This window comes from Bubalus kerabau, chromosome 8 (assembly GCF_029407905.1).
Source record: "Bubalus kerabau isolate K-KA32 ecotype Philippines breed swamp buffalo chromosome 8, PCC_UOA_SB_1v2, whole genome shotgun sequence".
NCBI lineage: Eukaryota > Metazoa > Chordata > Mammalia > Artiodactyla > Bovidae > Bubalus > Bubalus kerabau.
In genome coordinates, this window is record NC_073631.1 from 114,014,489 (window position 1) to 114,042,488 (window position 28,000).

General features: G+C 38.0%; 1 protein-coding gene and 1 long non-coding RNA gene across 2 annotated transcripts in view; one reads left to right on the forward strand and one right to left on the reverse strand.

The window, feature by feature from the left end:
• The window catches only part of LOC129659637 (uncharacterized), an 83,279-nt gene extending 66,016 nt beyond the window's left edge, over positions 1-17,263 (reverse strand). The window contains exon 1 of the long non-coding RNA XR_008718165.1: positions 17,118-17,263. This is a non-coding gene — a long non-coding RNA (uncharacterized LOC129659637). The remainder of the gene's footprint in view (positions 1-17,117) is intronic.
• The window catches only part of LOC129658456 (contactin-associated protein-like 2), an 836,688-nt gene that overhangs the window by 640,465 nt on the left and 168,223 nt on the right, over positions 1-28,000 (forward strand). The gene's annotated exons all lie outside the window — the stretch shown is intronic.

The following is a 28,000-nucleotide window of genomic DNA, read 5'->3' on the forward strand; positions in this document are numbered from 1 at the left end:
GAGATCGGAGAAATCACTGCAGAAAGAATGAAGAGACTGAGCCAAAGTGAAAACACGCCCAGTTGTGGATGTGACTGGTGATGGAAGTAAAGTCTGATGCTGTAAGAACAATATTGTATAGAAACCTGGAATGTTAGATTCATGAATCAAGGTAAATTGGAAGTGGTCAAACAGGAGACAGCAAGAGTGAACATCAACATTCTAGGAATCGGTGAACTAAAATGGACGGGAATGGGTGAACTTAATTCAGATGACCATTATATCTACTACTGTGATTAAGAATGCCTTAGAAGAAATGAAGTAGCCCTCATAATCAACAAAAGAGTCCAAAATGCAGTACTTGGGTTCAGTCTCAAAAAAGACAGAATGATCTCTATATTTGTTTCCAAGGCAAACCATTCAATATCATAGTAATCCAAGTCTATGCCCCAACCAGTAAAGCTGAAGAAGCTGAAATTGAATGGTTCTATGAAGACTTATAAGACCTTCTGGAACTAACACCCCAAAAAAGATGTCCTTTTCATCCTAGGGGACTGGAATGAAAGAGTAGAAATTCAAGAACTACCTGGAGTAACAGACAAGTTTGGTCTTAGAGTACAAAATGAAGCAGGATAAGGGTTAACAGAGTTTTGCCAAAAGAACACACTGAACATAGCAAGAACAATCTTCCACCAACACAAGAGATAACTCTACACATGGATGTCACCAGATGGTCAATACAAAAATCAGATTGATTATATTCTTTGTAGCCAAAGATAGAGAAGGTGTATACAGTCAGCAAAACAAGACTGGGCTGACAGTGGCTCAGATCATGAACTACTTTTTGAAAAAATCAGACTTAAATCGAGGAAAGTAGGGAAAACCACTAGACCATTCAGGTATGACCTAAATCAATCCTTTATGATTATACAGTGGAAGTGAGAAATAGATTCAATGGATTAGATTTGATAGAGTACCTGAAGAAATATAGACAGAGGTTTGTGACACTGTACAAGAGGCAGTCATCAAGACCATTCTCAACAAAAAGAAATGGAAAAAGGCAAAATGGTTTTCTGAGTAGGACTTACAAACAGCTGAGGAAAGAATAGAAGTGAAAGGCAAAGGAGAAAAGGAAAGATACCCATCTGAATGCAGAGTTCCAATGAACAGCAAGAAGAGGTAAACCCTTCCTTAATGATCAATGCAAAGAAATAGAGGAAAATAATAGAATGAGAAAGACTAGAGATCTCGTCAAGAAAATTAGAGATACATTGTGGAACATTTCATGCAGAGATGGGCACAATAAAGGACAGAAAAATATGGAACTAACAGAAACAGAAGATATTAAGAAGAGGTGGCAAGAATGCATAGAAGAACTCTACAAAAGAGATCTTCATGACCCAGATAACCGTGATAGTGTGATCACTCACCTAGAGTCAGGCATCCTGGAATGTGAACTCAAGTGGGCCTTAGGAAGTATCACTACTAGCAAAGTTATGGAAGTGATATAATTCCAATTCAGCTATTTCAAATCCTAAAAGATGATGCTGTGAAAGTGCTGCACTCAATATGTCAGTGAATTTGGAAAACTCAACACTGGCCATAGGACTGGAAAAGGTCAGTTTTCATTTCAATCCCAAGGAAAGGCAATGCCAAAGAATGTTTAAACTACCACGCAATTTCACTCATCTCACACACTAGCAAAGTAATGCTCAAAATTCTCCAAGCCAGGCTTCAACAATATGTGAACTGTGAACTTCCAGATGTTCACCTGGTTTTAGAAAAGGTAGAGGAACCAGAGATCAAATTGCCTACATCCGTTGGATCATCAAAAAAGCAAGTTTCCAGAAAAACATCTATTTCTGCTTTATTGACTATGCCAAAGCCTTTGACTGTGTGGAACACAACAAACTGTGGAAAATTCTGAAAGAGATGGGAATATCAAACCATCTTACCTGCCTCCTGAGAAATCTGTATGCAGAGCATGAAGTAACAGTTAGAACTGGATATGGAACAACAGACTGGTTCCAAATAAGAAAAGGAGTATATCAAGGCTGTATATTGTCACCTTGCTGATTTAACTTCTATGTAGAGTACATCATGGGAAATGCCAGGGTGGATGAAACACAAGCTGTAATCAAGATTTTGGGAGAAATATCAATATCCTCAGATATTCAGATAACACCACCCTTATGGCACAAGCAAAGAGGAACTAAAAAGTTTCTTGATCAAAGTGAAAGAAGAGAGTGAAAAAACTGGCTTAAAACTCAACTTTCAATAAACTAAGATCATGGCATATGGTCCCATCACTTCATGGCAAATAGATTGGGAAACACTGGAAACAGTAATAGACTTTATTTTCTTGGGCTTCCCTTGTGGCACAGCTGATAAAGAATCCGCCTGCAATGTGGGATACATGGTTTCTATTTCTGGGTTTGGAAGATCCCCTGGAGAAGGAAAAGGCTACCCACTCCAGTATTCTGGCCTGGAGAGTTCCATGGACTCTATAGTCCATGTGTTTGCAAAGAGTCGGACCTGACAGAGTGATTTTCACTTTCACTTTTTCTTGGGCTCCAACATCACTGCAGGTGGTGACTGCAGCCATGAAATTAAAAGACACTTGCTCCTTGGAAGAAAAGCTATGACCAACATTGATAGCATATTAAAAAGCAGAGCCATTACTTTGCCAAAAAAGGTCCTTCTAGTCAAAGCTATGTTTTTTCCATTAGTTATGTATGGATGTGAGAGTTGGACCATAAAGAACACTGAGAGCTGAAGAATTGATGCTTTTGAATTGTGGTGTAGGAGAAGACTCTTTAGAGTTCCTTGGACTACAAGGAGATCCAACCACTCAATTCTAAAGGAGATCAGTCTTGAATATTCATTGAAAGGACTGAAGCTGAAGCTCCCATATCTTGACCACCTGATGTGAAGAACTGACTCATTGGAAAAGACCCTGATGCTGGGAAACATTGAAGGCAGGAGGAGAAGGGGATGACAGAGGATGAGATGGTTGGATGGCATCACCAACTCAATAAACATGAGTTTGAGCAAGCTCCAGGAGTTGATGATGGGCAGAGAGGCCTGGGTGGTGAAGTCCATGGGGTCACAAAGAGTTGGACATGACTGAGGGACTGAACCGAAATAGCCGACAATTTCCTGTTCTGTAGCTGGAAATATAGCACACCACCAGACAGCCAAGCAGTGAAGAAGAGAGGCTAAGAGCATGCACACTATGCCTGATCCCGTGACTGTGTGACACCAAGCCTTTTATTCATTTTTTTGTCTTGCTTTCTGTCTTTGTGAAGCAGAGACAGTAATAGTCCTTACTTTTAGAGTTGGCTTGAGGATTAAAGGTACTTGTATTGATTAATAAGTATATTGAATGATGTTTGGTAATAAGTACTAAATGATTATTTACAATTATTATATCCTTTTGGGATAGTTTATATGTGTACTAATAGGAAAGCTATTTTATGATCAAGAAAACACATTATATCAGGGGTCTGCAGTCCTCTGTTTTTGCATATCACTTTTTAAAATATTTATTTTTTAAATTTATTACTCATTATTTTTACTTGGGGGATAATTGCTTTGCAGTAGTGTTAATTTCTGTCATACCTCAACACAAATCAGCCATCGGTATACATGTGTCCCCTCCCTCTTGAGCCTTCCTCCCATTTCTCACCCCTACCCACCCTGTAAGTTGTCACAGAACACTGAGTTTGAACTCAAATGTTTTTCTCAATGTATGTTTTTAAACGTGGAGACAAGTCCATCTTATACAAATTTCAGTCTTCATCCATTTCCTAGTAATGTTGCAGGCCCAGGGTAGGCTATTTGATACATCTTCATTGATATTTATTGACTTCAATTAAATTACTTAAGAGTTAAGTAAAACATCTCAAACATTGAACCCTCGATAATCTTGCCTGTGTTTATCATTTCCTGAGGCCTTTCAAATAGCAGCCACAATTTAAAAGTTCTAAAATAATTATAGGAATAAATGTGTGGTGCCATATTGTTCATTACAAAGTATAAGTGTCAATTACAAATTCAGTTTCCTGTGGCAACATGGCAATGCTGAGAAGTATGAAAATGCACTACCTTGTAACTGAGTGGAAATATTTTTGGGGGGAGTATCTCCTTTGCTTTGTACTTCTAAGTATTTTTAGCATGATTTATTATTTGTCTTGCTAAAACATTTTACTTAAAAAAAGTGCTTAGAATAAATATAATACCTAGAAAAATGACTTTTGTCTCCCTTCATGTGGAAATAATTGTTACCCCATCCAAACAATACAAATCTTGTTTTAATTATATTTAAAAGGCTCTTTGTAGTTTGACCTTCTCACTCCATATGGAGAGAGATTAATGGGTACAACTGGAATGATTCATCACCCATGCTGCTTTCTATCACTGCAGTCAGTGATATGATCTAAAACTTTTTAAGAACAGACCAAATTGGCTTTAAAAATAAGACCAGCCTTAATGTGAAGCTTCATTAGGATTTACTGTCTTTGGTTTGTATCTGCATCTCCTTAGCTTTACAGTGTTGGAGACCAGAATTCCTCCCACGTCAAGGAATTCATTAAATGGAAAAAAATAAAAGAAAAGAAATTGTTGGTGCTTTGTACAACAGAATGGACATGCAGGCATTCTAACAGGAATTTGAATCCTAATATCATCCCTTACCTTCTTAGTAACTTTCAAAGCCTCAGTGGTCTCATAAGATATCATTATCCCTTCTTTGAAATGTTCTTGTTCAAATTAGAAATTCAGTTGATCCTCGAACAACATGGGGGTTTGATGTGCAGTTGAAAAATGGTCTAACTTTGTAGTTGGTCATGTATATCCATGGTTTCACATCCTTAGGTTCAACCAACCAAACACATATCCTGGAGAACCATTGTATATATTGATTGAAAAAAATCCATGTATAAGTGTATCCATGCAGTCCAAACCCATGTTATTCAAGGAGCAACTGTAATTGATAAAACACAGCAGATCACAGTAAACCCTCAATAAATGGATATTGTTGTTTTGGTTGTAATCTGATCAAGGTCTTTGTTGACCCTGTAAAAACTTTCTATAGTCAGCCCTCTATACCTGTAGGTTCCATTTCCTGGATTCAACCAACCTCAGATAGGAAATATAAGAAAGAAAAAAAAAATCCAGAAAACTTCCAAGAAGCAAAATTTTGATTTGCCATGCACTGACAATTATTCATTTAGCAGTTAAATTGTACTCACAATTGTTTATACAGTATTTACATTATATTAGGTATTATAAGTAATCTAGAGACTATCTAAAGTATAAGGGAGAATGTGTGTAGGTTATGTGCAATACTAAACATTTTTATATGAGGGACTTGAACATCATCTGATTTTGGCATCTGAGAGGTTCCCGGAGCCAGTCTCTGATCAGATACTGAGACGACTCTACTTCTTGGTCTAAGAGGTTATTTCCTTCTTCCTAATCAGTCTTCAATAAAAATAAAGTGCTTTGTTTGGGGAACCTGGTCTAACAACAATCAATTGCTCAAAGGTTTGGTCCTGCAGTTGGAACCCAAGTTGTATGTAGTGTTAGACCTTGGCTTGGAAATGAAGCCTGAACAAACAGCCCTGAGCCCTTTTCCTCTCTGATCTCCTATTCCTGCCCAGCCCTGCTCTACTTCAGTATTCTTGCCTTGAGAACCCCATGAACAGTCAGTCAGTTCAGTCACTCAGTCAGATCTTTTCCAGTGAGTCAGTTCTTTGCATCAGGTGGCCAAAGTATTGGAGTTTCAACTTCAGCATCAGTCCTTCCAATGAATATTCAGGACTGATCTCTTTTAGGATGGACTGGTTGGATCCCCTTGCAGTCCAACAGACTCTCAAGAGTCTTCTCCAACACCACAGTTCAAAAGCATCAATTCTTCAGTGCTCAGCTTTCTTTATAGTCCAACTCTCACATCCATTCATGACTATTGGAAAAGCCATACATAGCCTTGACCTAGACGGACCTTTGTTGGCAAAGTAATGTTTCTGCTTTTTAATATGCTGTCTAGGTTGGTCATAACTTTTCTTCCAAGGAGCAAGCATCTTTTAATTTCATGGCTGCAGTCACCATCTGCAGCGATTACTAAGGTCAAGGAGACTATTAAGGTCAAGGAGAGTTTTAAAGAAAATTGTTTGGCTCTCTCCAAACTCCCCTCTTGACCCAATCCTACCACAGAGCTTTACAAGTTGCCTCTTGTAGAGGCCTTCAGGGGAGTAACCTCTTCAATTACTATAAGATATCAGTCTTCTCCTATACTTTCTCCAGTTCATGCTACTTCAGTATACTTAACCCAGAATTTATTCAAGTTTTACATACTAATTTAACAAACCTTTACTGAGTGCCCTTCTAGTTGTTGAATATGCAACAGAAAGCAAAATAAACTTTTCTGCTTTCAGTAAACTCACAGTCCAGTGGGAGGGTATAGACAATGAACTGAACAAATCACTGTGTGTGTTAGAATGAAGTGCTGTAAGGAGAAACAGAAGGGACTCCCCTGGTGGTCCAGTGGTTAAGAATCTGCCTGCCAAAGCAGGGGACACCAGTTCAATCCCTGGTCCAGGAACTGACTAAGATTGCATGCCATAACTGCTAAACCTGCACTCTAGAGCCCTTGAGCCATAACTACTGAAGTCCAGACACCTTAGAGCTGATGCTCCATAATAAGAGAAGCTACCACCCTAAGAAGCCCATGGACTGCAAGCCCACTGCAAACCCATGGACTGAAGCCCACTCACCACAACTGGAGAAAGCCCACACGCAGCCATGAAGACCCAGCAGAACCAGTAAAATTTTTTTTTATATATCTGGAAGCAGAGTTGTAGTGTCAAATGTTTGTTAGGAACAGATTCATTGAGATCACTACTGAATAAAATTGTCAAAGTATGCAGTTCATGAAAATATAAAGGGGTAAAGCAGTCTGGATGGAAGAAACTGAAAGTGCAAAGGCCCTGAGGCAGGGCCTCAGGTTTATCCTTCATGGTCTAGGAAGAGTAAGGGGACCAGTGTGGTTAGATTAAAGGAGATGAAGTCAAAGTCAATTAAGGGAAGAGAGGCAGATGGAGAATAGAGCCTTTGAGGGAGAAATTATATGACTTTTGATTTTAAAAGGTTCATTGTAACTGCCATGTCAGAAATAGACTACAAGGAAGGGAAGCAGAAGCAGGCAGACTAGTTAGGAAACTATTACAAATACCCATGTGATGCCATTGGTCAGGCTGGTAGACGTGGCTGGATTCTGAATGGAACTTGGTAGCAGATGGATCGTAGAGAGAATGAGAAATTTATAGTCTTGGATAGCACAAAGGTTCTTGACTAGAGTATTGGAAGGTTGAGAGCTGCTATAAATTGAGATGGCAAACATTGAAAACAGAGCAAGGTTTGCATCCGTATCAGGAATTTGATTTTAGGAATGTTGAATCTGAGATGTCTGAGTTATCCAGGGGCGATGTTGAATAAGTATATACGTGTTGGATATAGGAGTCTGGAATTTAGGGGAGTTGTCTAAGCTGGGGATATAAAACTGGGAGGATCCTCAACATCTAGATGATGTTCTAGTTTGTGAAAATGGATGTGATTGCTGAGTGAATAAGAGCAGAAAGGATAAGAAAAGGTCCAAGGACTGTTCTTTATTCGCACTCTAATATTCAAGAGTTAGTGGGATGAGGAGGAAGCAGGTAAAGAAGGAAGAACACAGAGTTAGTGTTTCAGATGCTACCAATGAAAATGTTTCAAGGAAATACAGGTGATCAACCAGGTCAAATGCTGCCTATGGGTCACAGAAGATGAAGGCTGAAAACTGACCACTACACGTAGCAATACCAGGTCCAAGATGACCATAAGAGCTGTTTTTGGTGTGCCAGTTTGGAGTAGTTTCAAGAAAGAATGAAAGGAAATTAATTGCTATCCATGAGCAAAGATCCTCATTATTTTTATCTTGAGTTTTTCTGCAAAAGGAAGTAGATAAATGGGGCAATAGCTGGAGAAGGAAGAATGGTTATGATTTTTTTAATGGAAGAAACATGTTTGTATGATGATCGAAATCAATTATCAGAGAGGAAAACAATTGATAATGCAGGAAAGGGATGGACATTTCCTTGAGCAGGTGGGAGGGGTCAGGGTTCAATGCTTAAGGGAAGAAAACCATTTTAGAGTAAAGAGGAGTTGATCTAATTAACAAATGTGAAAGTTGAATGTTGATGAATGGATAAATGTAAAGTCCTCAGCCTTTCCAGGATCAGTCATACTTAGATATACTATTTAACTAAGTAATATTCTTTTTTTAAAATAAATGTATTTATTTTAATTGGAGGTTAATTACTTTACAATATTCTATTGGTTTTGCCATACTAACTAAGTAATAGTCTAATCATACAATTTTAGTCAATTTGAAATGAGTTTCCATCAGGAGAAGGAAGTAGATTTTTCTGCTGAGACAGAAAAGAAATTAATTAGAGCCTGTTAAATCCTATGAAGAGCTGACTCATTGGAGAAGACCCTGATGCTGGGAAAGATTGAGGGCAGGATGAGAAGGGGACTACAGAGCATGAGATGGTTGGATGACATCACCAACTCAATGAACATGAGTTTGGGTAGGCTCTGGGAGTTGATGATGGACAGGGAGGCCTGGCGTGCTGCAGTTTATGGGGTCACAAAGAGTCAGACACGACTGAGTGAGTGAACTGAACTGAACTGAAATCCTACTATACAAATATAACCCTGGGAAAAAACATTTTTCTGCTTAAATGTGTGCCACTTACGGAAGACAGAATTCACGGTTGCACGTATTCTGACAGGGACTATAGCAACTCCAGTTTATAAATGAGTTCATTCACAAGGAATAGCTTGAATTAAACTCTTTACAAACTACCACGAAAATTAAATTCATTACTTAAACTTCTAACTCAACGATTTGAAAACTCTTTGGTTTTAAATCAATGACAGCATTACGATTTGGCAGTTGGGGGGATGCGTGCACGTGTTTGAGTGTTTGCTAAGTTGCTTTAACCAGGTCTGACTCTGCGACCCTTTCTGTGGCCTGCCAGGCTCTTCTGTCTTTGACATTCTCCAGGCAAATATACTGGAGTGGGTTTCCATGCCTTCCTCGAGGGTATCCTCCCAACCCAGAGCCTGAACCCACGTCTCTTATGTCTCCTGCATTGTCAGGTCAGTTCTGTATCACTGGTGCCACCTGGGAAGCCCAGCAAGAATGGGTGGCCCATTTGTAAATGCTTTTTTATCTCTGAGCCACAGTGAAAACTCTGACCTGACAAAAGGAAAGTATACACAAGCCAAAACAAAACCTCTGGACTCTAACTTACAGGTTGTTTCAACTGGAATCCACAGATAATAGTGCAAACACAGTGGCAGGTTTCAAATGACCTTTGTGGAAAAGGTCATTCATATTTTATCATGTTGGGTTAATGGAATTACAGCTAGATACAATGTTTTTTTTAGGCCTAGCAGAAATCCCAGTAGTGAGTACTTGAACACTTAACTGTTGCATTTAAAATATGTTCTTGTCTATGTAGACAAAGGCATCATGTTGGACTTGTAAAGGTAGGTTATTTTTATCTTTTCTGCTGATATAGATGAAAGCCGGTTAGACCTGAAACCCCAATATGATAAAGTAAAAATAAATGCTATTCAGGTTTATAAGAAAATAATGGAACGTCTAATCCTTGGCTGTGTTGATACTTTACATTCTGTAATTTCAAAACATTTTCCAAAATATTAAACATAAATCCTGCCAAAAACGGTGATGGGGACTTAGTAATGACTCTCGGCTTAAGCTACCAATCTTCATGAAAAAATATACTTACTAATAAATGTTATTTACAAACATAAAAATGTTTCTAATATTAATGTGTAATTAAGTAAATGACTATTACTTCATACATTCACCAAATGGTAAAAGAACATGCTGTTGAGAAAATCTGATGCTTCTTATCATTTTCCTGAATTTACTGTACATTCAAAATGTCAAAAGGAGTCAGCTTTTATGTTTTGTTTCTCTGAAGAAGAGCACCTGTTGAAATTACCTTGATTGCTATATGATTCATAACTGGCAAGCAAACAAAGGTCCATATAGACAAAGCTGTGGTTTATCCAGTAGCCTTGTATGGATGTGAGAGCTGGATCATAAAGAAAGTGAAAAGTGAAAGTGAAGTCACTCAGTCGTGTCCGACTCTTTGCGACCCCATGGACTGTAGCCTACCAGGCTCCTCAGTCCATGGAATTTTCCAGGCAAGAGTACTGGAGTGGGTTGCCATTTCCTTCTCCAGGGGATCTTCCCAACTAAGGGATCGAACCGGGCCCAGGGATCAAACCCAGGTCTCCCGCACTGCAGGCAGACGCTTTACCATCTGAGCCACCAGGGAAGCTGACCATAAAGAAAGCTGAGTGCCAAATTGATGCTTTCAAACTGTGGTGCTGGAGAAGACTCGAGAGTCCCTTGGAATGCAAGGAAATCAAACCAGTCAATCCTAAAGGAAATCAATCCTGAATATTCAATGGAAGGACTGATGCTGAAGCTGAAGCTCCGATACTTTGGCCACCTGATGCAAAAAACTGACTAATTGGAAAAGACCCTGTTGCTGGAGGCATCTCCAGGAAAGATGGAGGGCAAGAGGAGAAGGGGGTGACAGAGGATGAGTTGGTTGGATGACATCATCAACTCAATGGATATGAGTTTGAGCAAACTCTGGGAGATAGTGAAGGACAGGGGAGCCTGGCATGCTGTAGTTCATGGGGTCACAAAGAGTAGGACATGCCTGAGCAACTGAACAATGAACAATAACAAGCAAACCATAGACTGTCATGTGGCTCCTCCATTTCAATGGTAATATTCTAGAAATTCAGAATTGAGAACAATGGTTTGATGTTTCCATATTTATGAGCAAATCAGACAGACTGTATTATGATCCAGTCTATGGCTGGATACTTGGCCTCTCAGATTGCTGCTGACCAAAGAAAACCACATTAAAGAAAAAAAAATATATTCTTTCAATATGATTACTTATAGTTTTCAGAGATGCTTTCCATTATAAAATCAACAGAATATCCTTATCAACAAACTAGACGAAAAATGCATAAAGGGAGAGTACAAGATAACCTAGAGTCCTACCCTAGAGAAAACCTCTGCTGATCTTTTTTGCCAGATTAACAAATATTTCCTATTTTCCCTCCATAAAGTTGGCTGTTTATGTTCGTGACAAAGAACATTTGATTCGCAGACTGTTCCCTAGTCATCTGGCAAAGCTGCCGATCCCACTAACTACACTGCTTATCAGGACTCTGCAATATTTGTTCTCTTAACATTTGACACCATCTTGATTGCCATTTTAATGCTACAATTCATACATAATCCTAACAAACATGGTATATAGAGAAAACATATTCCATGAAAACCTACTTTAACGATATGTGAAGACTCCCAGCAAAGAATAACTACAAGTCTTATCTCAAATTATTGTAATGAGACAACTGCAAAATGATGGCCAAAAAAAAGCATAAGAATAGTGAGAAAAAAACAGAGCAACCTGATGATTATTTGCTTCTTTATAGAGAAATTATTAAACACACTCATATACACATATATTTTTAAAAGATTATGCAGAAATCCAATTAGGAGAGCAACATTCAAAAAGAAAAGAGAGAGAAAGGGAGAAAAATAACCTATATAAGAATATTGGTAAATTACTGAAAATTTATGTTTAAAGTTAATATATTTTAAATAATATTAAATAATTACATTCTTTAATAGAATTATATTTTATATTATATATATTATATAAATAATATTAATGTTAAAATTAAATATATTTTAAATAAATAATGTGTTTTAAATAATACAATATGTTAAATATATATTTTACAACTTTAAAATAACTTCCTTCCTAAAAGATACAAAGGAAGAAGTAGATGAGAACATATAATAATAGGAGATTTTAACACCCCACTCTCATCAATGGACGGATATTTGAGACCAAAAAAAAAATCAGTAAGTTATCAGAGATCCTAAATGATACAACAGAACAGTTAGATTTAATTGATGTTTTCAGGATGTTACATTAAAAAAAATAGAATGCACATTCCTTTCAAGTGCACATAGAACTTTCTCTAGTAGACTAAACCACATGCCTCTAAAACACCAAAGGATCAATGATGAAATCAAAGAAGAAATTTTAAAAAATACCTTGAGGCAAATGATAATGAAAACACAACCATACACAATCTATGAGATGGAGCAAAAGCAGTTTTTAGATTGAAGTTCATAGTGATACAGGCCTTCTTAAAAAGGAAAATCTTAAATAAACAATGTAACCCATCACCAAAAGTATTACAAAAAGAACAACAAACAAAACCAAAAGTCAGCAGAAGGAAAGGGATAATAAAGATCAGAGAGGAAAAAAATAAAATAGAGATTCAAAAATATTAGAAAAACATAAAAATGAAGGGCTGATTTCTTGAAAAGTTAAAAAAAATTGACAAACCTGTCCAGGCTCACCACGAATAAACAAGAGAAGACTCAAATTAAGAAATGAAAGGAAAAATCACAACTGATTTTGTAGAATTGAAAAATAAAATAAGAGAATACTATGAAAAATTATATGTCTACAAATTTACAACCTAGAAGAAATGGAGAACTTTCTAGAAACATACAGCTCACCAAAACTTAGTGAAGAAATAGATGACATGGACAGATTGACCACTAGAAATAAAATAAAATCTGTTAAAAAGAAAAATCCTAAAAACTGAAGTCCAGGACCAGATGGCTTTATAGGTGAATGCTACCAAAGAAAAACTTGTACTTTTCCATCTCAAAATCTTCCAAAAAAACTAGAGAGAAGGGAACACACCCAAAGACATTCTATGAAACCACCATCATCGTGATATCAAAACCAAAGACACTAACAGAAAAGAAAATTACAGGCCATTATCTTTGATTAATATAGATGTAAAAATTCTCAACAAAATATTAGCAAATCAAATCCAACAACACATAAAAAAGATCACATATCATGACCAAGTTGGAGTCATCCCAGGGTCACATGGATCCTTCAATATGCAAATTAACATGATACACTCATCAACAAAAGACAAAACCCCATGTCATCTCAATAGAAGTATAAAAAGCTTTTGATAAAATTCAACATGCATTCATGATTAAAAAAAACCCTTACAAAAGTGGGTACAGAGCAAACATATCTCAACATAATAAAAGCTATTTATGACAAACCCACAGCTAATATAATAGACAATGGTGAAACGCTGAAAGCCTTCCCACTAAAATGGGAACAGATGCTCACTCTCAGTACTTCTCTTCATCTTACTAAGGGAAGTCCTATCCTCAGCAGTCACATAAGAATTAAAAGGTACTCATATTGGTAGAGAAGTGGTAAGATTGTCATTATATGTAGATAACATAGTACTATATATAGAAAACTCTAAAGATTCCACACAAAATCTACTAAAACTAATAAATTTAGCAAGATTAACATTAACAGAAATTGGTTGCATTTCTTTACACTAACAATGAATTACAAGAAAGGGAATGTAAAAAGCAATCCCTTTTAAAATTGCATCCAAAAAATTAAAATAACTTAGGAATAATCCTCTCCCTGGTGGCTCAGATGGTAAAGAATCTTTCTGGAATGCAAAAGACCTAGGTTTGATCCCTGGGTCAGGAAGATTCCCTGGAGAAGGAAATGGCAACCCACTCCAGTATTCTTGCCTGGAGAATTCCATGGACAGAGGAGCCTGGCAGGCTACAGTCCATGGGGTCACAAAGAGTCAGACATGCCTGAGTGACTAACACTTTCTTTTCAGGAATAAACCTCACCAAAGAGGTGAGAAGCTAATATGTTGAGAACTATGAGATATTAATAAAGGAAATGGAAGATGATTCAAAGAAATGGAAAGCTATCCTATGCTCTTAGATTGAAGAATGAATATTGTTAAAATGGCTCTACCACCCAAAGAAATCTACGGATTTAATGCTGCTGCTGCTGCTGCTAAGTCGCTTCAGTCGTGTCCGACTCTGTGTGACCCCATAGATGGCAGCCCACCAGGCTCCGCTGTCCCTGGGATTCTCCAGGCAAGAACACTGGAGTGGGTTGCCATTTCCTTCTCCAGTGCGTGAAAGTGAAGTCGCTCAGTCGTGTCTGACTCTTAGCGACCCCATGGACTGCAGCCCACCAGGCTCCTCCGTCCATGGGATTTTCCAGGCAAGAGTACTCGAGTGGGGTGCCATTGCCTTCTCCGACAGATTTAATGCAATACCTATCAAAATACCCATGCCATTTTTCACAGAACTAGAACAACTAATCCTAAAATTTATACAGAACCATAAAAGACCCAGAATTGCCAAAACAATCCTGAGGGAAAATAACAAATCAGGAGGCATTTCACAATAGTACAAGACCACAATAATCAAAACAGCATGATGCTGGCACAAAAACAGACAAATGGATCAGTGGAACAGAATAAAGAGCCTAGAAGTAAACCCATACATCTATGGGTAATTAATGTTTGACAAAGGAGGCAGAATATACAATGGAGAAAAGACAGTCTCTTCAGCAAGGGATGTTAGGGAAGTTAGACAGCTGCATGTAAATGAATGAAGTTAGAATACACCTTCATACCATAAACAAAAGTGAACTCAAAGTGGTTTAAAGACTTAAATATAAGAAAAGACACCATAAAACTCCTAGAAAAGAACATAGACAAAACATTCTCTGACATAAATCATACCGAAGTTTTCTTAGGTCTCTAAGGCAATAGAAATCAAGGCAAAAATAAATGAAACCTAATCAAACTTATCAACTTTTGTACAGCAAAGGAAACCACAAGCAAAATGAAAAGACAACCTACAGACTAGAAGAAAACATTTGCAAATGATGCAACCACAAGGGCTTAATTTCTAAAATATGCAAACAGCTCCTACAATTCAATAACAAGCAAAAAAAAAAAAAATTAAAAAATGGGAAGAAGACCTAAATGGACATTTCTCCAAAGAAGACATACAGTTAGCTAATGGGCACTTGAAAAGATGCTCTTCACTAATTATTAGAGAAATGCAAGTCAAAACAATGAGGCCCCACCTCACACCAGTCAGAATGGCCATCATTAAAAATCTACAAATGATAGATGCTGGAGAGGGTGTGGAGAAAAGGGAACCCTTTACACTATTGGTGGGAACGTAAATTGGCACAGCCACTATGGAAAAACAGTATGGAAGTTCCTCAAAAACTAAATCCCACTCCTGAGTATATACCCAGACAAAAGTATAATTCTGAAAGATAAATGCACCTCATGTTCATGGCAGCACTACGGATGACAGCCGTCACACAGAAACAACGTAGATGTCCATCGCCAGATGAAAGGATAAAGAAGAGGTGGTGTATACGATGAAACACTACTCAGCTATAAAAAAGAGTGACATAATGCCATTTATAGCAACACAGGTGGACCTAGAGATTATCAGACTAAGTGAAGTAAGTCAAAAACAAATACCGTATGATATCACTGATATGTAGAATCTAAAATATGACACAAATAAACATACCTGCTGAACAAAACCAGACTCACAGATACACAGAACAGACTTGTAGTTGCCAAAGGCAAGTGCAGGGAAGGAAGGATTGGGAGTTTGGGATTAGCAGATGCAAAATATTATATATGGGATGGATAAACAACAAGATCACACTGTATAGCACAGGGAATAATATCAATATCCTATGATAAACCATAATGGAAAAAAAAAATATATATATATATATAAAACTGAGTCACTATCCTGTACAGCAGAAATTAACATAACCTTGTCAATCAACTATACTTCAGCAAATTTTAAAAAATAATTTCCTTCTTTAGTCGACTGTTTTGATTAAATAACTGTCAGTCCCAATCACATTTCTACTATTTACATAATAATTCATTGCTATATTCACTCAGAATTTGGTATATTTATTATGCTTCTTTATAACTTTTAGTACAAAGATTGTTTTTAAATACTTCTCTTTTCCAGGAGATACTTTGCTTAAAAAATCTGTAGGAAATACTAAATATTATATTTTTTTATTGAAAATGCAAAACACAAGTTAGCATGGTAAATACTATGATAAATATCTGCAGTAAAAAATAATAGTAAGAAATCTAGTTAATGTTTCACTTATTTCATTTTAAAACAATTTCAAGCTGCAGGACACAGTATAAAATGTTTTCCCTGATTCATTTGAAAACAACCTGATATCCCATCATTCCCAAATACTGAGTGCCTTCTTCCACAAACAGGGACACCTCCCCATATAACCACTAACCCATTAAAGTCAGGAAATTAATATGATTGTATTACTTCATTATTTTAGTCTTCCTTCTAATCCTCAGATTGCATTCAAGTTTTACTATTTGGCCCAGTAACACCCTTTAAAGCCAAAGGATCTAGTAACACATAGCATTTAACTTCATTCATCCATGGTTTCTTCCCATGTAGAAGACTTCCTCAGTATTTCCTTAAAGTCCTTTCAGGACTTTTCCATTTTAAAGATTAGTGGGCATTAATTTTGAGATATTTCTGCCACTTTGACTTTGTCTTGAGTTACCTCCTGATTCAGTTCAGGTTTTGCATCTTTGGCAGGAGTATCACTATAGAGATGCTGGGTTGGTTTGCTGATGCACAATTTCAAATCATCCCAGGGGTTTGATCACTTGATTAAGGTGGTGTCTGGCCAGCCTTCTCCAATGTTAAATTATTTTTTCCTTTGCATTTCACTTTTTTTTCATTTATAATTAATACTTTGTAGAGGCTCTTGGAAACATATAAATGTCCTCACCTTAATAGAATTTTCCATTTACTTCTTTAATCGGTATAGATGAATGGTTTCCTACTTTATTTAATGAGTTAAAATCCGTTGTTACTTCAATTTTTTTTTTTTTTTTTTGGTTGATGTTCAGGTTGTTACAGATTTGTCCAGTGGGAGCTGGAAAATGTTCAAAACTACCAGCTGGTATCTGTGTTGTTTATCATGGTCCCATTATGTTTTGAACATTTTCCTGATTTTTGCTACAAACAGGTGTTTTAAGATCATCTACTTTACCTGCCCCAGACGAGACTCAGCCTTTTCTTCAGGGAGTCTGTGTTCCTTTTGGTGGAGTATGGTCTCAGAAGTCACCATCTGGGTGCTTGCTCATTACTATCACGGTCCTGCTCCCAGATTCCCTCAGTGGACATTCAGGGAAAACATGTGTAGGTGTACAGAGGTAGGTAGCTGCGTAAGTAGACATGTAGGTATCCGCTTATACACACATTCACATCACTATTTAGTTCTTTGTATATTTTTATGTATAGAAGACCATGGTCTCATGTAAGTACTTGATCAGCTTAAGTTTTTTATTCTTTAAACATTTCATGTATCTGATAGTCTATATGTGATAATTCCTGTATCATTAGAGGCTTTAAATTTTTCTTCTTTTTACTGACTCTCATTCACTATGGCATCCTTTAGTGAGGTTTTTATTGACAGTTTGTTTCAACTTAAACCTGCGAGAATCCTGATTATCTAAACTGAGTGTGCTCTTTCTAGAAACAGACCTATTTTCTTCTGCTTGGAGTCAGGGCACTGTCAACCATTCAGCCTACCGCAGGACTTTCATATGATACGAGGAAACCTGAGACACAAGTCAGACTTCTTATATCTTCTTATCTCCCACGTCCAAATAATTACTCATTTCTCTTAACTCAGCTTCCTAAAATCCTCACATCAGTGTTCTAAGTCAGCCCTCCCTTGTCTGTCTTCTATACTCATCTGACTGTAAATCTCGCCCTGTAAATTGCCGCACCTAAAGTTCTTTAAAGACAAAATCCACACCCTTTGGATTGTCAAATAACATTGTATTGGGTTGGCCAAAAAGACCATTAAAGAACGTTTGGGCCAAACCAGTGATTTGTTTTTTTCCTACGTGCCTCTCTAGTCTATTACGTCACTTCCTCCAGCCTTAACCTCTTCAATTCTGTCCAGCAATAACTCTGTAGTTTTCCAAAGTTCTGCACATACTCAGAGTACCTGGTTTCTTCTCTAACTAGTGTACCTGCTAGCTCTACTTGCAAGGATTTTCTTACTTCCCTGGGTGTCTTGAGGCTTTCCTCCCCCGTGCTCTAAAATGCACCTGAATACAACTTCATGGCAGCTCATTTCAATTTGTATTATAAACACTTATTTGAGTGTCTTTCTAGTAAAGTGCAAGTTCCTTAAGGCCAGGGGCCATGCCTGTTTACTTCTACATGACCAGTTCCTATTTACAGACTGTTGTTCAGTCGCTAAGTCATGTCTGACTCTCTGTGACCCCATGGACTGTAGCTCGCCAGGCTCCTCTGTCCATGTGATTCTCCAGGCAAGAATACCTGAGTGGGTTGCCATTTCCTTCTCCAGGGGATCTTCCCTAACCAGGGATTGAACCTGCGTCTCCTGCATTGGCAGGTGGGTTCTTTACCAGCGAGCCACCAGGGAAGCCCATTTACACACCTGCATGTTGTGAAATATGAATAGAGTCAATTGTGGGCATTCTTATGCGTAAATTATGGCTACTGCTATTAAATAAATAATGCTATGCAAGTAAATTTGCACACACACAAAAATAATGGCAGAAGTTTGGTCAGATATATATCCCTATAAATTGTTATAGAAACATTCCTGAACATTTTAAATAAGTATATGAGTTATGATTATCCCTGTTCATTAAAACAGTCCTGCACAAACACATTTAGTCAGGCTGTAAACACTCAACTTGATTCAAAAATCAATAAAAAGTTAATATAAAGTCTAGAAACCTAAACTCCATGGGGGGAGTGCTGATGAAAGCATAGTAGTAGATACTAAATTTTGACTTTCACGAGATATATAAATCAAAGTTTCGTTCCTGTAAACAGAAACACACACACACACACACACACACACACACACACACGCTCCTACATTCCTGCGGGCATACTCCCTAGTTTCCTTAATTTTTTCTTAACAGTCATCTTAATTCTGATGAAGCAGGAAGCAGCTTTCATATTAGTTTGGAATGCCATCAAAATTTTCTTTTTTTTTTCTTTCTTTTTGCATCAGAGTCAATAAATGTTAGCAAACTCCTCTGCTTAATTTTAACACTGAGAATAGATTTTATCTCTAAATGTCTGTGCCCAATATAGCTTCTGTATATGACCACACTAGATCTTCAAGATTTAGTCCTGTTATTTGTTTTTATTTCCCAGTAAACATAGTCAAATTCAGGCTCAGACATTCCCTTTTACTAACCATTTATTCCTCCTCCCTGTGTAACCAGATATAGATTCAACTATTAACATCCTGTAAGTTAATAAAAGCTGTAAAAGCTTCATCCAGTCTACTAAGTTGCTGTGCTTTAGAGTGGAAGAGTTACTTTTAAGTCTTGCTCTTATTATTTACTGTTTTAATATTTACTGTTAAGTCTTGCCTCAGGATGAACCATAAGAGATTTAGAGCAACTATCCTTAACAACAGTTATAATTCAGTGCAGTTTAATATACAAGGAGATGGACAATCCATTCACTGTCCAACTCAAAGGAGGAGAAATGAAGTGAAAATGCAGGCAATTTTATAGATAAGGAATTTTTTAAGAGCTTATCAAAGAATCTGGCAGTCAGTAAGCAGATAGAATTCTCTGCACAGGTTCTCTGCTTTGATGAAAGTATCACAGAAGTGTTTTTTATGTCTACTCAGTTGGCATTTCAACATTTGCCACCTCATTGGTATTCATGATTGTGCCTGCAAACTTACCATCAATAATGCCTGAGCGTAGTGGACGTACAAACCGCCTACAAAATATGGTTGTGCTTATGATGGACAATTCAGTACAGTCAAGTGAATTTTGTTTAATAAACATGTAAGGTGTTATTGATGTTTCTATAAGTTAACCAGACAGGAAAAATGTTATAAGCCCCAAACCATTAATGTGGCATCATTGTCTATGAAACTACACCACCACCATACACATCTTATAGATACCCTCATTCTCTTTTCAGTAATTAAAGGCATTGTCCATAGTAGAGTGAAGTGGCAATATGACAGGTGTGAGCATTGTGTCTAGGTAAAAATACCTTTCTATGTAATCTGCCATCCCCTGGGTGCTAGTGGTAAAGAACCCTCCTGCCAATGTAGGAGACATAAGAGACACAGGTTTGATCCCTGGGTTGGGAAGATCCCCTGGAGGTGGAAATGATAATCCACTCCAGCATTCTTGCCTGTAGAATTCCATGGACAGAGGAGCCTGGTGGGCTACAGTCCACGGGTCTGCAAAGAGTCAGATGTGACTGAGATGACTTAGCAGGCGTGCCATCCGCTAGCCAAGTCATTTTTCGAAAAACTGCATAATTTTGTGACTTATCTATAAAATGAGGACAACAGTAGTACTCATATCACATAGATGATCAAATACAGATACACTTTTTAGAGTGTAAGATGTCAACATATAAGGCCGTTAGCTCATTTTACCTCTCTATAAAGGAAATATGATGATTTCCCTATCTGCTCTCCCAAGCCCCAGGCATTTTCCCTTCCAGTTGTGGAGCAGACAATTAATAACAAATTAACTAGTGACATTCCATATTCCCTCCGTTGGACTCAGTGCTGAGCCCCAGCAACCTTTGTGATGCTTGAGACCCCTCAGTAGGTCGCGTCTCTAGTACTCAGCATCTTCACCATAGCTACTGCTTTGTCATATTGAACAGGTCTCAGCCGCTCAGCTTGGCCCACAGCGAACTACCCACATCATGTTTACTGTGCTAACATCTCTTTAATTATATATTTGTCAAAGAAAACAAATACTGAAAAATACATATTTAAAATTCTGCACAGAAGGACATTATTCCCACATTATGCTCCATCTCATTTAAACAGACTTTTGGGTATCAAAATCTTGGCTCATCTATTTATTGGATTGGCCAAAAAGTTTTTCTATAACAGCTTGCAGGAAAACTCAAACAAACAAAAGTTTTTCTATCACAGCTCGGAGGAAATCTCAAAGAAACATTTTGGCCAAGACACGATTTACTTTTGTGTAGGGAGAGAAGAGAGGTGCAGCTTTTATTTTGGTGTCTTTTGTTTTCTGAATCTTGCAAAAGTAAATTGCTCAATCTTTGTATGTATTGCTGACTAAACATATTAATGCCGAGGCGATGCCCATACCTTTCCAGTGGGTTCACTTCCGCATTTAAAGCCCATCAGGTTTGTCTTTACTAGCTGAGATCTGGCTAAATAATTAGGAGATGTTGCTTCACAGTACAGTATGAAGCAGATTAATCTTTACAGAAATCTCTTCTGTCTTGGGGGAAGACCTCTCCCTTTAAAATTAAGGACAAACATAACTTTCCCATCTTTGAAATCCTGGCCCCTTCTGCCGAGCTCTTTAAATTAAAGCAGTAGAATTTCAGGTTCAGTCCTACATGCAAGCTCTAATTATGTCTCCTTATAGAAAAATCTTTTTTTTTTCTTTTTATTCCTATGGGGCTGCCTTTTTGTTGCCCTCTGTTTTTGCAACTTTTGTTTTAGGGTAAAACTGATTAAGAGAGGTGAAAATGATTGAGAGCTGAAATCTCAGTGAATCTGAATTAGAATTGCCAAAATACAGGATGCCCAGTTAAATTTGAATTTCAGATCAACAATGAAAACAATGATTTTGTCCAAGTTTATCCTATGCAATTTAAATTTACCTCGGTCTGTACTGTTATTTGTTAAATCTGGCAAGCCTGATCTGTTATTGACACACCTTTATTAAACAGAACAAACATATGAAAAGTGAGTTCTTCTGTGTTTATTTCTTCTCACTGTGCAAAATTGCCAGGCATCCTCTCGATTTGAATTTACTTGCTACATGAATGTTTCATCATTGTCTGCCGCCTCTTTACAATGCTATCAGCTTCAGCATTGTTTAACCTTCAATGCCCCATTCCTTTTTTCCTACCTCAGCATTACTTCTACCATTTATTATTGTGAAAAAAAAATTCCAAAAATTTTATTACTATTGTATCTTCTCTTCATGCCAAGTTTATTAAGGAGTACTCAAATGTTTAATAGCACAGGGTTATCATTCCACTGACATTGTTTGCCAAGTTTAGACTATGTTAAGGAAAATATAATCTCTCTATTTTACACACTCAGTATTCTGGAATAAATACTACTTCCCTTTTCTTTACATGTGTCCAATTCTGTAACTTCCTGTGGATTTCTTGTTTAAAGCAGAATCGTTGTGTGTTTTCCCCCTGAAATCAGGGGCACCATGATGAAAAGATGAATCTCCATTTGACTAGTGGGTTTTCCAGCTTCTCCCCGCTCCAGGTCACTTCGCATACTTGTCAGTTTTTAAAGACAGATACTTCGATCATGTTGCTTCCCAGATCCTTCTCTTTAACGACACTTTGGATCAAATAAAAACTGTACATTTTGCCATTCAGTATTTCTTCGACTCATTCCCTTCTGTTAGTATTCACCATCTACATTTCACCTAATGATTTAAAAACAAGACCACCTAACTTGAAGTCCTCTTTATTACACCAACCCTAAAGTCTGGCCCACTCTCCCTTCCTCTAAAGTACCAAGTGATAACCCTCCCTTCCTTAACATCTTTTTTCTTTTTTTTTTCTCCTGATCACATATAGGATGTGCTCTGTGATCAACCTACTCATTTTTCAAGCTGTTATTTCCACCTATCTTAACTCTTACCACACTTTTAATTAATGGAATGATAACACAGTGAAAAGACACTACATGGGAATGAAGTTCTGGCTGTTTCATTTTTGACAGATTGATTTTCTAAGGATCAGTTTTATTATCTTTAAAAACAGGAATAATAATCTATATCTAACAGAATTGATGCTTTTGAACTGTGGTGTTGGAGAAGACTCTTGAGAGTCCCTTGGACTGCAAGGAGATCCAACCAGTCCATTCTGAAGGAGATCAGCCCTGGGATTTCTTTGGAAGGAATGATGCTAAAGCTGAAACTCCAGTACTTTGGCCACCTCATGCGAAGAGTTGACTCATTGGAAAAGACTCTGATGCTGGGAGGGATTGGGGGCAGGAGGAGAAGGGGACGACAGAGGATGAGATGGCTGGATGGCATCACTGACTCGATGGACGTGAGTCTGGGTGAACTCCGGGAGTTGGTGATGGACAGGGAGGCCTGGCCTGCTGTGATTCATGGGGTCGCAAAGAGTCGGACACGACTGAGTGACTGAACTGAACTGAACTGAACAGACCTCCAAAAGGACTAAATATAACATTTTATGGCAGTCAATCCAGTGTGTGGTATGTATTTTGGGCACTAAATAAATGGTAATCTTTTCCCATATAGTTATTTCCTAATTAAAAAAAAAAACTCTCAAATGAAATATTCTAAGGAAGTGGGCTATTAGTATATACTCTTAAATGGGGTATGCAATGAGCTTTGAAATAAAGTAATTATATTTACCGGCTTTACCAAGAAATTTCCTGTATAAATCAGACTCAGTCCTGTAAAAGCAAAAGTATTTTTACATCAATTTTGATGGTATGTCATTAAAATTTTCTTGAAACAGACTACATTTTTCTCTTTAAGCAGAAAATGTTGATGCATAGTTATCACTTAATCATGAATCAGTAAATATCATATACATTAAGTGTTGCCATTACACACTACTCTTTCTCTTGTTGAATGCTACAAATTACCATTCTTTCAATCTACTTAGCTATTTTTCCATTATCATGTTGAGTGCTAGGTTAGATGGACCCATACACCCTGCCCCCCATCCTGCACTCCTTACCCCCAGCATCATTCCCTGACTTTCTGCTTCCTAATTTCTTTTTTGTCTCTGATTAGAGATTTTAGGTCCCCTATTTTTTAATGATCATGGGGAAGTAAAGGGAAGTAGGTGAGAGCCTAAGGAACTCACCTGTGCATCAACTTTATTAAATGTTTGGTGACTATGCTGCTTCTGCTGCTGCTGCTAAGCTGCGTCAGTCGTGTCCGACTCTGTGCAACCCCATAGACGGCAGCCCACCAGGCTCCCCCGTCCCTGGGATTCTCAAGGCAAGAACACTGGAGTGGATTGCCATTTCCTTCTCCAATGCATGAAAGTGAAAAGTGCAAGGGAAGTCGCTCAGTCGTGTCCGACTCCTAGCGACTCCATGGACTGCAGCCTACCAGGATCCTCTGTCCATGGGATTTTCCAGGCAAGAGCACTGGAGTGGGGTGCCATTGCCTTCTCCCTTGGTGACTATAGAGAGACCTTATTGCTGATTTCTTACTTTTTCATCATCTTCCTGGTGGTTGTTTGCTGATAAGAAATTTGTAGATAGATATGAATGTTATGAGAAACTCACTAGTTCAGTTCAGTCATTTGTGTCCGACTCTTTGTGACCTCATGAACCGCAGCACGCCAGGCCTCTCTGTCCATCACCAACTCCCAGAGTTTACCCAAACCCATGTCCATTGAGTCAGTGATGCCATCCAACCATCTCATCCTCTATCATCCCCTTCTCCTCCTGCCCTCAATCTTTCCCAGCATCAGGGTCTTTTCCAATGAGTCTGCTCTTCACATCAGGTGGCCAAAGTATTGGAGTTTCAGCTTCAACATCAGTCTTTCCAATGAACACCCAGGACTGATCTCCTTTAGGATGGACTGGTTGGATCTCCTTGCAGTCCAAGGGACTGTCAAGAATCTTCTCCAACACCACAGTTCAAAAGCATCAGTTCTATGGGGCTCAGCTTTCTTTATAGTCCAACTCTCACATCCGTACATCCTCACTAAATAGCCTATAAATTAATGCCTCCAATTTTTGCACATTTGCCTCATGTCTTCATTATTTGTTTAGTGTATCATTTAGTAAAATATAAGGTCTTCCGAGCTGAAAGGGCCATGTTATGAACACAGGTTTTTATAAGCTTACCATTGTGACTACCACTCAGCATCAAGAACAGGCCAAAATAAAAATTTATAATTGTGGTCATTTTCCTCAAAGGAAAATTAGGTCCTTTCAATGAAGAAATGAGCATTTCTATTTCTCTGAACTTCTCTCATTTATACATAATCAATCCTACTTTTGTATCACTCTTGTTTAGGGTGGGAAGTGGGGATTCCATTTTTTAGTTAATAAATCTAAATTCCCTAGCCACCATCTTCTCCCACAACTCCTTACTCTTCGCCTCAGTCTTCCTTTCCAGCTTTATCTCCCATTGCTAAGATAAATGACACAGTAGCTTAACTAAACTTGCCACGTTACCCCATTCTTGCTCTGTATATATTTCATCCTGGGGCTGACAGGCCCTGTTCCAAGTATCAATATATAAGAATTGTAGCAATACACAAGAACCCACCCATCCCTGTCCTCAGAGTCTGGAGGGCTAGGGAAGAAAGGACCCTTGTGAACCTCTCAGCTTGACCAAATCCCCCGGAGATCAGAGATCAGCAATCAACATTAGCCCCACAAAAGAGGATGCAGATGCTCATTTATAAGGAATGAAATTTAGTAGAATCCCACAGGCTAAAATAAATAAGTTCTTTTTGCCTCCAAAATAATGTCTCAGATATCTTAATAATTCTCTTAATGGTCAAATGTCTATGGTATACAGTAGTCTATACCCCCAGTCATCTACCCATTTGCTAATTTAATAAATATTTAGGCACCATTCTAGGTCCTAGGGGTATACTAGTGAGCAAGAGAGATGAAGTGGTAGTCCTCCAGGAACTTACATTGTACTGGGAAAGATACACACTGGAAAAAGGATGTGGTGGTGGTTTAAGTCATGTCTGACTCTTGCAACCCACCAGGCTCATCTTTCCATGGGATTTCTCAGGCAAGAATACTGGAGTCAGTTGCCATTTCCTTTGCCAGGGAATCTTCCCAACCCAGAGGTCAAACCCACATCTCCTGCATTGCAGGTAGATTCTTTACTGCTGAGTCACCAGTAGAGAAACTTTTTTTTTTTTTTAAAGGGGTCAGAGCAGACCTCTCTGAGGCTACAGACTGAATGAAGAGATGTTTTCATTTGTAGTCTCACGGTTGTCCAGCAAAGGAATCCCTTTCCACTGCCCATATTATTTTAAAATCATTCATTTAAAAATGACTCAAAGTGCTAGTGCTCAGATTATTTTGTCTTATGGAAATGCATCTTAGACTCAGTGCTGCTCATTTGAATGAACTATAAGAGTCCAAAAAAGAAAAAAGGAAGTTGCCCTAGAAAGCAACTGGGCAGAACAATACCAGTTAAGGAAACACTTATGTTGCTACACGAAGACACTGAGAATATTATAAGGCTTTAGGGGGAAGGGGGACATATTTTCTACTTCTCGAGTTTTAGTTTTGTCGTTTCCTCAAATACTTAGTGGATTTTAAAAATAATTTTGACTTTGTCTAAAGATAAATTACATTACTTTTCTCTTTAGGTTCTGGCTCCCAGAATACTATTAATTCTCATTTTTTAAACATTTTATTGTGTATTGGGTTATAGCCAATTAACAATGTTGTGACGGTTTTAGGTGGACAGCAAAGGGTCTCATCCATACATATACATGTATCCACTCCCCCCAAACCCCCATCCCATCCAGACTGCCACAGAACATTGAGCAGAGTTCCATGGGATGTACAATAGGTCCTAGTTGGTTATCCATTTTAAATATAGCACTGTGCACATGTCCATCCCAAACTCCCTAATTATCCTTTTCCTCTCTCCTCCCCCCACCACCCCCCACAACCAAAAATTCATTTTCTAAGTCTGTGAGGCTCTGTTTTGCAAGTCCATTTGTATCACTTCTAGATTCCACATATAAGGGATTTCATATGATATTTCTCCTCTGCCTTAGTTACTTTACTCAGTATGACAAGGTAAACTGTTTTAATAATGCCATTGGAGAAAAATAATGTCTATTTTTTAAGAAAAGTTTTTCCTCAGTGTGAAACGCTGAGCTTCTCTGGAGAGCTGTGACACAGGAGGAAGCCTGTGGCCAGGACGGCTCCTGGGGCGTGCTGCGGGCACTGAGGGAGCTGTGTCTCCTGGGGAAGGGAAGCTACACCCCTTGGCTCCAGGCCACCCTCCCGCGTGTGTGGGGCAGTGTCACGGAGCCCCAGCCTGGCCTCAGCGGCTTTCTTACACTGGGCCAGCCCCAGGCAGCTCTGCCGGTCAACTGGACCTGGTCTTTACGAGGAAACTCATTTGCTTGTGCTGATCTAGATCACAAATAACACTTCGTCTTAGAATAAAATCCAATTACTTCAGCTTTTATCTTCAAACTTGGGTCATTGTTTCTGTAAGAATAGAGGAACACTAAAAATAGCTGCTAAAAACCGGCATGCATTTTCAAAAAATAATGAAAGGCAAATTATTTTAGAAAATTATTGAACATCATCTCACCTCAAGAAAGAAGGTTCTGGAAATTGGTAAACAGAGCTGGAAGATGCTTTTGGTTCACTTCATTCTACCTCATTTTACAAGCCCCTGTTTCAGTCCCTACTGTGTGGTGAATATAGAATGCAGTTTCACAGTTATAAAGATTTATAGTTTAATTTGAAATTAATAATCCAGCTACAGGATATTTTTTGATATATTTTTACATAATTTTTTTTAATTAAAGAATCATTTCTTCATTGAAGTTTATAGTCTCTCTCCTTGGGATTCTTAGTAATTTGAATTAATACACTTGCTTTCCATAGGCCACTGCATGCATTTTACTGTTTGCAGTACTATTGCTAACAGTAGAATTGACTTGCGCTTTTGCCAGCTGACAAGCATTAATTAATATGCATATCAAAACAGTGGATTAAAATAGGCCTATTGATTACTGTTCAATTTAAAAATTTTGTCCCTTCTTCCAAACTCTTATACTTCTCCATCTATATGTCCTTTTCCTCATTTATAAACATTCTATGAGTATTGCTTCCTTCATTTGGTCATTTATTTGTGCATACATTCATTGAAAAATATGTACTGA